Consider the following 14600-nt stretch of genomic DNA (forward strand, 5'->3'; position numbering starts at 1 on the left):
AGCCCCGCGCCCAACCCTCCCCCTTTCTCATCCTGGACTTGGGACCTAGGCAAAGGCGGAGGTTGGCATGTTTGGTGTGTACGGGGATTCGAACCCGCAACCCTCAGATTACGAGTCGAGCGCCCTAACCACCTGGCCATGCCGGGCCCTAACCACCTGGCCATGCCGAGGTCCTAACCACCTGGCCATGCCGGGCCTGGCCATTGAAATATCAGAAGGGAAATGTGGGCACTGGGTACTGTAAGGAAATTCAGTTTATGCTTCTTGGGTCGTAATCTCGTACGGCTGTTTTTTTTTAAGTTAAGCACAAAGCTACACAATGGGCTATCTGTGCTCTGCTCTTCACGGGTATCGAATTCCGGTTTCTAGCGTTGTAAGTTCGCAGACATGCCGCTGTGTCACTGGTGGGGAGGGGGCTCGTACGGCTGTCACTGAATAAATAAACTTCTTGATTTCATATTGCTAGTATAATTCAGGTTTTGAATACAGAGGAAACATTTAAAGCCTTAGTACGCCCCTTTATGCAAATCCATTGCTACCCAAATTATCTGAATAAATCTAGGTTTTTCGATGGCTTTGACGAAAATCTGCTTTCTTCACACAGCTCCATTTATTCTTTCCTGACGAAAGTCTGCTTTCTTCACACAGCTCCATTTATTCTTTCCTAACGAAAGTCTGCTTTCTTCACACAGCTTCACTTCTTCTTTCATAACAAAAATCTGTTTCATACTAGGAAATCGAGCAGGTACGGATATTTATTTAATCTGTGTATTTCAAGAATATGTCTAGAACATTAAGTACGCTTTAATATGAAGGATTGGTTTTAAAGTATATTTAATCCTCTCATGCATATCTATAGAATGACATTTTTTTAACGAAGCTTTAGCTATGTAACACAAATATATTGACGTACATAACAAAAGTAGACTTATCAGATTTTATATCGTTTGTCTTGTAGAAACGGGATAAAAAAAGAACAAGTTTAATAACAAACTGGACACATTGATTGACATCTTACTGTGACCTTTTTAGGTGACTGAATATATGGAGTGGCATCTTATTAATCAGACTACTAACTGAGTGGGCACCTTTAGCAACATATTGTAAATCTTATAGTTAACTATCAGTGCCATCTTATGTTTAGTCTCATATTTGTATCGACACATTATTGCATTTCGTAATGTGTATCATATATCTCATAATTGACAGGAATCCTTTTTTTAATTAATTTTATTAATGAATTTATATTAGTTTATTCTATGTGTTTCTCCATCAAGACACACGGTAGTGTGTCGTGCAGCCAAAACAACTTGCAGGACACCCTATGTGTTATTAACAGAAGTGATAGTTTAGCGATTTTCCACTTTATGTAACTAGGACTGATGTACTCCCCACTATCACATATTATCAGTAAGTGTGCTCTACTGGACTATTACTTCACCTACCAAATTTCAAGGCAATACATAAAGAAATAAATGAGATATAAAATCTCCAATTTTGGATTAAATTTTTTTTTCGTTTTTTGTTCACATCGAAAGTACGGAAACTTTATTTAATAAAAAAAAACATGTTTACTTTATGGATTTGTTTTTAAACTCAGTACCCTGATAGACCTATACAACATACAATTAGGTGTCAAATTTGGTCTAACTATAAGCCACATGTGCAAAGTTATTTAACAAAACCTCTCAAATTTGACCAAACTTTTTGCGCACGCCTACGCAAAAAAGTCACGTGAGCTATCAGTCTTAAAATTTTTACTACAGCTTCACCTAAGGAAATTTTTTATTTTTGTCATTCGAATTCGAGACGGCTAATTAAGAGCAGTAAAACTACAAGGTGAAAGAACGTGCAGATACACAAGTATTGGTTAGGCCAAACAAACTAGATTAACAGTTTCTAGCTCGAATTTGGATCATATGGGTTGACGGCTGTTATTTATTATTCATTGCCAACTTTTACTACATTTTATGAAATGCTAATTAAAGAGCGTTTAGCATCACTTGATATTAGCTTAAGCAATTAGCGTGTAAATAATGATGTTTGATACCGCTGTACCGAATGCATGTGGGTGATGACAAGAATCTGTTAATCTATATTCCATGGCATTACTAAAAAGTACGTTATTAACACGGTTTTAGAGAGGAAAACTACCACCATATATTCAAAATATCTGGTTGGTTCTGTAAAGTATAGATCTGTTCCGAATAATACCGTTGCGATCCTAAAGCTAATACTGGTTACTATCGAATGTCACTTTCTTACTTGCTGTGGTTTATTGGTGTGTACTGACAAAAAGTTATGATATCTAATCAAAAACACCTTACGTGTGAAAAAAAATGTGCGGCCAGAAAAAGGATTGATCGTGCGACTTAAAGGAAAGAAACAAAAATTGGCGGACAAGCTGGTAACTACACTTATAGCATTGATAAGTATTTCACAGCAAGTATTCATTTATTGGTAAGCTAGGCCGCACCTTTTTTTTTCACACCTAAGATGTTTTTGGTTAGATATACTTAACAGTTATACATCTTCTTTGTAAGACGTAGAGTCATGTTTGAAAACCAGTGACACGTTTCCTTCTTAAGTCAATATTATCTCTAGAAATCAATGTGATACCATCCTTATGAGTTAGGTATTTGCAGATAAAATCCTTATCCATATTGCATATTTGTTTTGATTGGCATTTCTCCACAAAATATTTTTGCATATATACTATTTTATCTCTTAAACTTCTGTACAACTTTCCAATATATAATGATTGCATTTTCCTTAATTTCTACTATCCATGCTCCTAGCTAATGACAAATTTACCAGAATGTGTGGGATTAATACTTTTAAAGTAATAGAACACATTAGCAATATAAGTAAAATATTTCAAAATTAATGTAAGAATTTAGTGTTCTAAATTCTTAGAACCATTGTAGAAAGTGGCATTATTACTTAATGCATTAACCTTCAATGTTTAAGAATTAATTTCTGTGTTATCGTTGCGAGAAGATCTTTCAACTAAACGTTTACTAATTAAACCAGTTTTTACTATCATGACCTAGATTTTTATTTATTTTTCGTGATTTTGAAGTTCAGACAAAGACACTCATCTGTGTTATTACTTTCAAAATAAAGTAAATAACTGTTTTTGTTTTCAAGACTTTACTGCGGTTGACATTTTGAAAATTAGTAAAAAAAAAAAAAATTAGAGTTCCTGTACTCAAAACAACAACAACAACAAAAACAAAACATCTTTATTATTACCTAAGGACCTGGCTTATTATCTCATGTCGTTTCAGCGAGTAAATAAACTCACGTCAAGTTTGTATTTTTAGCGAAAGCCCACCATATTTACCCTGGCGAGAAAAGCTCTTCAGTGGCGTATCAGGATGAACTTGGGGAATATAAACACAACACACTTTAAGCTGCTTCTAAGTCTTATCTGAAATTACGCAGCATGTCTCCTCTGGTTGCTTAGAATGAAACCTGACAGAAATTACGTTCCCAAGAGAACAAAACCAATTCATCTAAATAAAAGCTGATGCGGAAGCTAATGATACACGGCTAGAGTGCTTTTTGCGTTAGGAAAACGACCATGGATAATTTAAAGATTTAGCCCCCGGGAAAAAATTACTGTTGCTGTATTGTTTACCAGTTTTCTCGGTACTGTGTTAGAGAAATAAAAACACCAGTAAACCCATCTGGGACTCAGAGAGTAGTTAAATATGGACAGCCAATTTGCTGGTTAACCAAAGAAAGTTTTGTGAACACGTGACTGTTACATCTTCAGGTTGAAACACGGAAATGAACATAATTCAATAAAGGATATTTTTCCGAAATTTTTTTATGGGAGCCAGTTTCTTTGTACATAAAAGTAAAGCTGCGAACATGGATTTAAAGTTGAGAATAGTTTCAAATACATATTTTAGTTTGAGACGCTAGTTTCATACTTTGGACAGAATTAAACAATTTTTCTATCAAAATATGTATAGGGACAGTTGAAACAAATGTAGTCAATGATGGACTTTCTGTCGCAAATGTATTCAGCTTACTGAAGGCCCAGCATGGCCAGGTGGATAAGGCGCTCGACTCACAATCTGAGGGTCGCGGGTTCGAATCCGCATCCCACCAAACATGCTCGCCCTTTCAGCCGTGGGGGCGTTATAAAATGACGGTCAGTCCCACTATTCGTTGGTAAAAGAGTAGCCCAAGAGTTGGCGGTGGGTGGTGATGACTAGCTGCCTTCCCTCTAGTCTTACACTGATAAATTAGGGACGGCTAGCGCAGATAGCCCTCGTGTAGCTTTGCGCAAAATTCCAAAACAAACAAAGCTTACTGAAAAGTTGATATTGAATTAAGTAAGCCATCGGCAAACGTATGTTTGTCACTTTATGGCGTACGTTTCAATTTTAGTAAATGTTATCAATAACTGAAACTATGAATAAATATATCATAACACCCAATGATTTTCAAACTGGTGGTTAAGAAATGAGCGAAACTGAAACATAAAGCCAAATCAAAATACTTTCATCTTTCTAACAAAAAGCCAAATCTGCTTGAATAACGATTTTTTCATTATTATAAAATTTGGTTAATAATATTTTCGATGTAAAGTAAATACGTTTGTTACATTATGATTAATATACAGTTTTATAAAAAAAAACTATATAACCCTAGCTCTTATATTGAAACATGCTATGAATTACAAATAACCTAATTCTATATTCTAAAAATAAACGTTTGAATTTGAAGTAATTAAAGTGTGTGTGATATAATTAATGTATCTCTGACGTGTTTATCTGAAGGTTAAATTCATCGTATGAAAACATAATTTACCGAATTATCGACTGGTGGGGCATTTATAAGAAAGTGAATTAGAATTACGAAAATGCATGATTTCTAAAAAAAAACCACTTGTGTTTTTAGCTAGCATGTTCAAATTTTTAAATTTCTCTCATTTGAAGATAATAATCTCTAGACGAAAAATTAGAACACTTTCATAAATCTGTGGTCGTTAAGTATACGCGATGCTTGTGTTTGTGGTTCTGGAGGCTGTCTCTTTCTCAAGGTTTGGCTGGCGTTATTTTTCTTTTTTTAGTCACCGGGAAGTAATTTCCCCGAAAGGAGGCCGAAGGCCGCCTAAAGGAGTCACCTGTTTTAATCATTCGCATTACTATATAGTAGTTTGTTGTCTGTCAGTCAGTCAGTAGACACTAAAACGACCTCACATAAGGGACGCTTAACGTTGCAATTTGTACTGTAGTGACGTCAGTAAAACGTGCGTATGCCATGAATCACGAGAAGATTTATGCACTCTGTTGGCTACAACACAGCATGCCATATGAACTTCAAAAGAAATAAATAAAAATATTTGTTACTCTTAATTCTGGTTTCATTTGCTTTTGAAACAGAACACATTCGGGGACCCTGCAGCAACACATCTAGCTTAATAACCGATTTGCACCTGTTTGAATCACCCTGACACAAGGAGAGGAAGTTAGCGATCGATTAAATGGACTGTGTTTGTTGTTAAGCACACAGCTACACAATGGGCTATTTGTACTGTGCCCATCACCGATATTGAAACCCGGTTTGAGTGTTATAAGCCGTCAGATTTACCGCTGAGCCACTGTGGGCACTTTGAATTTACCGTTTAGTTATAAATGCTAATTTCTTTCTTTTTTTAATTTAAACGTTTCAGTTGTATCAGTAAGGCTTATTTTTGTCATTATGGCCCATGGAAACTTCCCTGGTGACCTACGAGGCCAAAAAAGTCAAGCGTTAACTCTGAACTAAAATTATACTAGTTTTGTAACTACTTGTATCCAATAGAACTAACCAAAAGTAATAGTAGATTTTTGAAAATATTTGATAAAGACTCCCGGGACTGTGCATTGACAAACGTGCGCAGATGGGACTCCACAATTGGAATAAGGAGAACATGTGCTTTGGTCGGAGCTAAACTCCTCTATGATGGAAATAAGTACGTAGCATAGGATTCGTATATTTTAAAGATTATACGAACTATTTAATACTAAGGAATGCAGGTTTTAGTGTGGAATCTTTAAGAAAAATCCCAAGCTAAAAGGGGTTAACATTATAAGCTTATGGGATTTCTAAGTAGATGTGTGTAACCTGTGTATCCTTCATGAAATATCATTACTGACTTATCACTTCACGGAATATCAATATTATTTACATGGTGTGTTTCAAAAGTCCAAAGCTGATATGAATATATATATATATAAAACTGTAGATCAAATTCGCCTGAATTAAAATATCATAGTTTTATACATTTTATTACCTTAGACAGAAAATATTATTGAGTGATTGTTTTAGAGGAAAGGTGCACAATGGTTTATCGTCCGCTGCGGGGATAGAACCATGAATTCTAGAGTTTTTAAAGCTAGTATAAATACAAACTGAAAATTCTATGTCTAACCAACTTTTCTTTAAAACAAGAACACAGTTGAAGCTGTTGACAGACTGTCGCATCTAAATTACTTCATTCAGGAAAACACCAGCCACGCACGAATGAAGTTCACGTCTTTAGTATCAGTTCAATCAAAAACAACGCAAAGAGATTCCAAATGTCAACCTTCAGTCGTTATGAAAAGACTGTAAGGCTGTAATCCGTATCGTTGTGTGAAGATTGTAGAGCTGTAATACTTGTCGTTGTGCGAGTATTATAGGGTTGTTGTCTGTGTCGTTGCGTAAAGATTGTAAGGCTGTAACTTGTCTGTTCTTTGACTGACGTTTATTTCAGTTGTGACGTCGTTACTTATCTTGTTGTTAACTTACACGTCTCCTAAATAACAACTAGCGTTCTTGTCACGAACATATCTTGCGTATTATCCAAACTATAAAATTGGATAGGCGTTCCTCTCTCTTGTTAGGCACTGAATAATTTATTAACAACAAGAAAAACAGGGAGCTCTGAGAAGTTGCGGGAGGAGGGGGAGGGAATAGGCGGTGAGTGGGTTCCAAAGAACTTGGACATTCACAAATTGAAATTTGTCTGGAACGTTAATTGGGAAAGTGTTTGAATTGCTGGGGAAAATAATACACAGATATTTTTTTTCTGTCTGCACAGTATCGTTACCTGTCATTTTATTAGGCGCTGTCCACATTAATTCGACTTCAGAAACGGTGCCTTCCCTGGTATACATATTGTGTTATTTTGACACACGTGAGACGGCCATGTCGGCTGAAAGAGAATTTACGAGAAAATTTATACTCTAGTTAAATGCAGGGTCCCACCTCCCACTGTTAGAAAAAAAAAACGAGGTCCAAAACAGCACGTGCTCTACACTTCTTAACTTTCAAGTTATAGTAAAGTTGAAGGTAGAATATATGGTAAAGGGAGTCATTAGCGTTGGCTTTATGTCCAGCCAGAATAAAGTCTTACTCAATCCGCACCTTGAATGATGAGGCAATGTTTTAACTTAGTTCTACACTTGGTGGATTTTGTTGAAGGCTTCAGACAAAGGTATGCAAGAAGGTACTATGGCACTCCTCATAATTAAAGAGAAATGTACAGAGTCAACAGCTCTTATTAACACGAACAAATTACCTTGCAAGACATTTACTGATGGGCAATAGTAAGGGTACATCTCAACTTTCTTGTGTTTTTCAACATCTGGAGGCAGTGGGGCAAATTCTCAAAATCATTTTTACTCTGTGCAGAAATACCTGTTACTTCTTTATAGAGTTACTGGCTTCCCTTAGTCTTTTACAACAATGGCTGCTTTTATGTTCCCCTTAGACAAAGAGCGTTACATTACAAAAACGCACATTACTTCTTTCTATTCTAGATTTTGTAAACTCGTGCATTCCCATCGTTCATAGCCCCCCAGTGGCACAACGGTATGTCTGCGGACTTACACTGTTAGCAACCGGGTTTAGATACTCGTGGTGGGCAGAGCACATATAGCCCATTATGTACGTTTGAGCTCAACTACAAACAAACAAACTCTTTATCTCTCTCTTTTTGCCCCCCTGTGGCACAGCGGTATGTCTGCGGACTTACAACACTAGAAACTGTGGTAGGTAGTTCACAGATAGCCCATTGTGTAGCTTTGTGCTTAATTCCAAATAAACAACACAAACAAGCGTTCTAATAAAAATCTAAATGTTTTTAACGTATGTATATTCTCCGCAATTACAGCTTATAGATACAATTGTTCTAATTTTTTTTTTCAGTTTTTATTTACATTTCCTCTATTGGTTTGTGCAACAAAACTTTCATTACTGGAGGCCTCATTATTAAATACAATACATCAGTATGAATGTATTCATTTGAAAGTCTGCATCATCTTATACATAGAAATATTTATACGTGTGTGTAAATTCAGCAAAAACAGACGAAGTGATTGAAGGATGTACACAGAAAATAGCAATTACGTGAATTATTCAACCAGATTGTAATCACTTGATTGTAGAAGGAAAAGATACAAGTTAAGCAAAGTTTTCTTGTAGCCTGCGAACTGGAAGGATTTGAATAGAAAGTATATCTTTGTCATTGTGCTGATCATAGAGAACTTTGGTATACAACATATCCCTGACACACTACTGATCGTACAGGACTTTAGTAGAAAGTATATCCCTGCCATGTACTGATCTTACAGAACTCTGATAGACAGTGCATCCTTGTCATAGTACTGATCCCAAATGACTCTGATAGATAATATATACCTGTTCTTAAAGAACTTTGATAAACAGTATATGCCTGTCAAAGTACTGATCCTACAGAACTTTGATAGACAGTACATCCCTGTCAGAATATGGTCCTCTAATAGTACTGATCCTACAGTAATTTGATAGACAATAGTGATTCTACAGGACTTTGGATGACAAAGCAGTGATCCCACAGGATTTTGATAAACAGTATATTCCTGTCATAGCAGTGATCCTACAGGATTTTGATAAACAGTATATTCCTGCCATAGTAGTAATCCTATAGGAATTTGATAAACAATATATCTCTGTCACGGTACTGATCCTAAAGGATTTTGTTCGACAGTGTATCCTTGTCATTGTGCTGATCCTAAGTGGCTTTGATATACAATATATCTTTATCATTGTGCTGATGTTAAATGGCTTTAATATACAGTATCCTTATTCTTGTGCTGATCCTAAAGTACTTTGATAGACGGTATATCCTTATCATTTCATTTATCCTACAGGACTTTGATAGACAGTATATCCTTGTCATTTCACTGATGCTGCAGGACTTTGTTAGACAGTATAGCCTTGTCATTTCACTGATGCTACAGGACTTTGATAGAGAGTATATCCTTGTCATTTCAATGATCCTACAGGAACTGATAGACAGGATATTCTTGTCATTTCAATGATCCTACAGGACTTTGATAGATAGTATAGCCTCGTCATTTCACTGATCCTACAGGACTTTGATAGCCAGTATATCCTTGTCATTTCAATGATCCTACAGGAACTGATAGACAGGATATTCTTGTCATTTCACTGATGCTACAGGACTTTGATAGACAGTATAGCCTTGTCATTTCCCTGATCCTACAGGACTGATAGACAGTATATCCTTGACATTTCACTGACCCTACTGATCCTTGTTATTGTAATAATGTTGCAGGATTTTCATACATAGTATAAACTTCTAATTGTTCTGATCCTACTTTCTCGCAGGATACTTTTACACTTTCTTATTGTAAATATGTCTTTACTAATATTGTTAATTAGAAATAAGAAGTATTTACTATTGTTATTGTCTCGTGATGACAAGTTCAACATATATTATTTAAAATTGCATTTTGGTTTACATTACCATACACAGAAGTAATGTATTGCTTGTATATAATCACGGAATAGTAATATTTTTTTGTTTATTTATTTTTTTATAAAACACAATACACTTTTTAGGTACGTCGTACGAGCTGTTCACAAGGATGCCAGTGTTGTCATGGTGACCAAAACTCAAGATATGAAACAAAAAAAAGTATCCGAGTCTCCTGCACGCATCGTTACTTCCTTCGTTCAGCTCCACAGTCTTTCCTGACGAAAGTCAGCTTTCTTCACACAGCTCCACGTATTCTTTCATGACGAAAATCTGCTTTCTTCACACAGCTCCATTTATTCTTTCCTGACGAAAGTCTGCTTTCTTCACACAGCTCCACAGTCTTTCCTGACGAAATCTGCTTTCTTCACACAGCTCCACGTATTCTTTCATGACGAAAATCTGCTTTCTTCACACAGCTCCATTTATTCTTTCCTCTGATTATATACTGCCTTTAGTATTTCTCTGGAAAAAAATTTTTACTTCTTCTATAAGTTGTATTTATGCTTGCTCTAAGAAAGGATAATATGTATATAGAATTATGCTTCAATTGAACCACGAACGTTTTATTTTTAGAGTTTAGAATCTAACGATAGAAATTAATATAGTATCAGAAATCACACTTAATTACAAACACCCCACGTTCTGCACATGGCATTGGTTTTCAATCATATTATAGATAATAACCTGATTATTAAAGTGTTTCATATATGATATGAGTGGCCGGGCGTGGCTAAGTGGTTAGCGTGTCCAGCCTGTGGAATCATCCCGATTCCCCCTCCCAAAAAAAGTGTTCTCTTGAGCCGATGGTTGACCGTAAGAGTATTTGGTCAAACAAAAATAGCCCAAAAAATTGAGCCATACGATGCACCATAAATCAAGAAGCAGGTTATTCCCGTTCGATAAATGTAACTCTTAATGTAACATTTTGCACACGCTAGATGGAATAAAACCCCACACTTTTTTTCGGGGAGGAGGTGTTTTTTTTTTTAGTCTGCTTAAAAAAAATCGCTATCGATTGTTATAGATCACAAGGAACTTTTAAAGCATGCAAATTTTCAAGACTTCATGAACACCCACCAATATACACAATTGAAGTCATGAATAACGTTTAAAAACATCACAGTTTTGTCCATAATAAAACTGTACGAAGGACTTTATTGTTCATAAATTATACTGGCGCTATAACCTCAGTGCTCTGATGCTCGTTTCTGCACACAGACAGAGAAGTTACAATCACAATAAAGATTCATGAACAAAGACCATGACCCTGAAACGTCAGACAAACTGATGGTAAACCTCATCATGAGAAGTACTTCCCAATGTGAAAGGGCACCCTCGCAATATCGCAATATAGAAGCATTTTAGTGTGAAATAGGCCCTCGTGTGTGTGTTTTCACAAAAAAAATCATAGTACATACTGCTTCAATAGTACTTGAATGTACTTTGCTTCATCAGTCTCTTGCCCCCCAGTGGCACAGCGGTATGTCTGCGGGCTTACAACGCTAGAAACCGGGTTTCGATACCCGTGGTGGAGATAGCAAATATAGCCCATTGTGTAGCTTTGTTCTCTTTGTCTCTTTATTAAATTATTTTCGAAAATTCAACTCTTTGATACTATATTCTAAGGTGAGAATCGTAAAGAAGTTTTTTCAACTAATTGGCCTTTTTTTTTTGCCTCTTATTCATGGTATTTTCACTTGACTGCGCTGCGTTCTAGTATGAATGATTATTTTCACCAGTAGGACAAACACACGTGGAATGAGAACAAAAATACGTTTAATTATCATAATATATAGTTCATACAAACATGCAAAGGCTGTTTAAACAACCGATGTCCACCAGTTTTCAGGCTTTAAGTTATATCTAGTACAATTTTGACCCCTATATCACCAAACATACATTACACTGTTCATGTTACCATTCTGAGTCGTTGTTTGTGCATTGATAATTTTTTTTTAAAGAACTTAGCTCACTAATCATAAGTGTAATGGGACTGAATCCTTCGTCGTTGTACAGATATTAAATCAAGAGTTGTGTGTCTCTGATTTCCGCCCCAGTGGGTACGTTGATTACTTCTACAGAAATCGTTCTTTAACCATTAAATATCGTATAACCCACGAAGTGTGAATTTCACTTTACAATCAAATTACCCTGGTTATTACATCAAGCAGCATTACAGTACGAGTACGTATGTCTTTCAAATTTTGTAGTACATATTGGAGGATGTACACATTTTGATAAAAAAGTTTAGAAAAAAACAACCTTTATTCTCCAGATATATATAACAAATGTTATACTTTAATCCGGGTTTCGATACCCGTGGTGGGCAGAGTACAAATAGCCCATTGTGTAGCTTTGTGCTTAATTACAAACAAACAAACAAAAAATACTTTAGCCAACGTTTTGCCTTAGCAGCTTCATCAGGGTTAGTAACACAACTGTATAACCCATGACTACTGTTTAGTGCTTTCGCAGTCTGTACGTAGGTAGTGCAAAGTAGTGAAGCCAAACACATAAACGTTCAGTGTCATAAAATAACTGTCCTTTCCGAGGTTTCGGACCAAACTATCTAATAGTTATCCGCGTTTTTCAATATTTAGAGATATGATTGACATTGTTTCCACTGACTCTGAAACAAGAAATATTCAGACGTTGAATCATTATTTAAACAGCTATCTCTTCCACCTGTAAACTCTCAAACTAGAAATATTCAGAAGTTGAGTAATTAATCTCCTTCACCTGTAAACTTTGAAACTATGAATATTCAGACATTGAGTCATTATTCAAACAGGAACCTGCTACATTAATCCCCTTCACCATTAAACTTTGAAACAATCAATATTCAGACATTGAGTCATTATTCAAACAGGAACATACTACATTAATCCCCTACACCATTAAACTTTGAAACTATGAATATTCAGACATTGAGTCATTATTCAAACAGGAATCTGCTACATTAATCCCCTTCACCATTAAACTTTGAAACTATCAGTATTCAGACATTGAGTCATTATTCAAACAGGGTCCTGCTACATTAATCTCCTTCACCATTAAACTTTGAAACAATCAATATTCAGACATTGAGTCATTATTCAAACAGGGACCTGCTACATAAATTATCTTCACCTGTGAACTTTCTTTTCTGAAATATTTTTCTATTTGTTTTTGTCAGTTTTTTCTAAGCATCCCTAGTCCATCTGTCTCGATAATTATTTTTTGTCTTTTCTTTTTAGTTTGCTTTTACTTGGCTTTTTTAACTGAAACTTTACTTCGAATTGTCTTATTCCATATTCAATTTCATATCATAATCATTACCTTGACAATAATGTTTTATACATCCATACAGCAATGTCTTATACATCAATACAGTAATGTTTTATACATCCATACAGCAATATTTTACACAATCATATAGTAATGTTTATTAATAATATTTTATGTATCCATATAGTAGTGTTTTATACATTCATACAAAAGTGATTTATACATTCATAGAGCAATGTTTTATTCATCCATAGAGCAATGTTTTAAACATCCATAGAGCAATGTTTTATACATCCACACAGCAATGTTTTATTCATCCATAGAGCAATGTTTTATATATCCATAGAGCAATGTTTTATACATCCATAGAGCAATGTTTTGTTCATCCATAGAGCAATGTTTTATACATCCATAGAGCAATGTTTTATACATCCATAGAGCAATGTTTTATACATCATTCATAGAGCAATGTTTTATACATCCATAGAGCAATGTTTTATACATCCATACAGCAATGTTTTATACATCCACACAGCAATGTTTTATACATCCATAGAGCAATGTTTTATACATCCATAGAGCAATGTTTTATACATCCATAGAGCAATGTTTTATTCATCCATAGAGCAATGTTTTATACATCCATAGAGCAATGTTTTGTTCATCCATAGAGCAATGTTCTATACATCCATACAGCAATGTTTTATACATCCATACAGCAATGTTTTATTCATCCACACAGCAACGTTTTAAACATCCACACAGCAATGTTTCATCTATATTTTACAAATCCACACCATTAAGTAATTTAAATCAAACATTTCTCTCAGAGTATTCAGTGTGTAGTTGTCACAATATTTCATTCCTATCCCAATACAGATTAAACAGGTATATAAATATGCGGAGTGTTAATAATGAAAACGCTTATTGCTGTAGCGATACACTTTTTATGCTTTTCTTTGTAATGTTTAACGCAAGATGTCAGTTAGTAGTTGTTTCCGAATTTCCATCTGATAACGAGTTCCTAACTGCAACCTATACTGTATAATTTACTACCCAGTAAATTTGGTTTTAAAACAGCAAATAAATTCGGTGTAAGTTATCGTGCTAACAAGCTCTGTCCAAACCTGCTAAACATTTATGTATTTATGTATAAATACAAACTGATTATATACTGTCTTTAGCATTTCTCTGGAACAAAATAAAGCTAGTATAAATACAAATTCTATAATATTTGAAGGCATCTATGTTTTACTTTAATTTGGACGAGAGAAGTATATTATGCAGATTCTATAATATTTGAAGGCATCTATGTTTTACTTTAATTTGGACGAGAGAAGTATATTATGCAGATTCTATAATATTTGAAGGCATCTATGTTTTACTTTAATTTGGACGAGAGAAGTATATTATGCAGATTCTATAATATTTGAAGGCATCTATGTTTTACTTTAATTTGGACGAGAGAAGTATATTATGCAGATTCTATAATATTTGAAGGCATCTATGTTTTACTTTAATTTGG

General features: G+C 35.0%; 1 protein-coding gene across 1 annotated transcript in view; it reads left to right on the plus strand.

The window, feature by feature from the left end:
• The first annotated feature begins 712 nt into the window (after nucleotides 1–712).
• LOC111085705 overlaps nucleotides 713–14600 on the plus strand; it is a 125827-nt gene continuing 111939 nt past the window's right edge. The window contains exon 1 of the mRNA XM_022385563.1: nucleotides 713–745. The gene's annotated coding sequence lies outside the window, so the exon portion shown is untranslated. The remainder of the gene's footprint in view (nucleotides 746–14600) is intronic.

This window comes from Limulus polyphemus, unplaced genomic scaffold (genome assembly GCF_000517525.1).
Source record: "Limulus polyphemus unplaced genomic scaffold, Limulus_polyphemus-2.1.2 Scaffold565, whole genome shotgun sequence".
NCBI classification, from domain to species: Eukaryota; Metazoa; Arthropoda; class Merostomata; order Xiphosura; family Limulidae; genus Limulus; species Limulus polyphemus.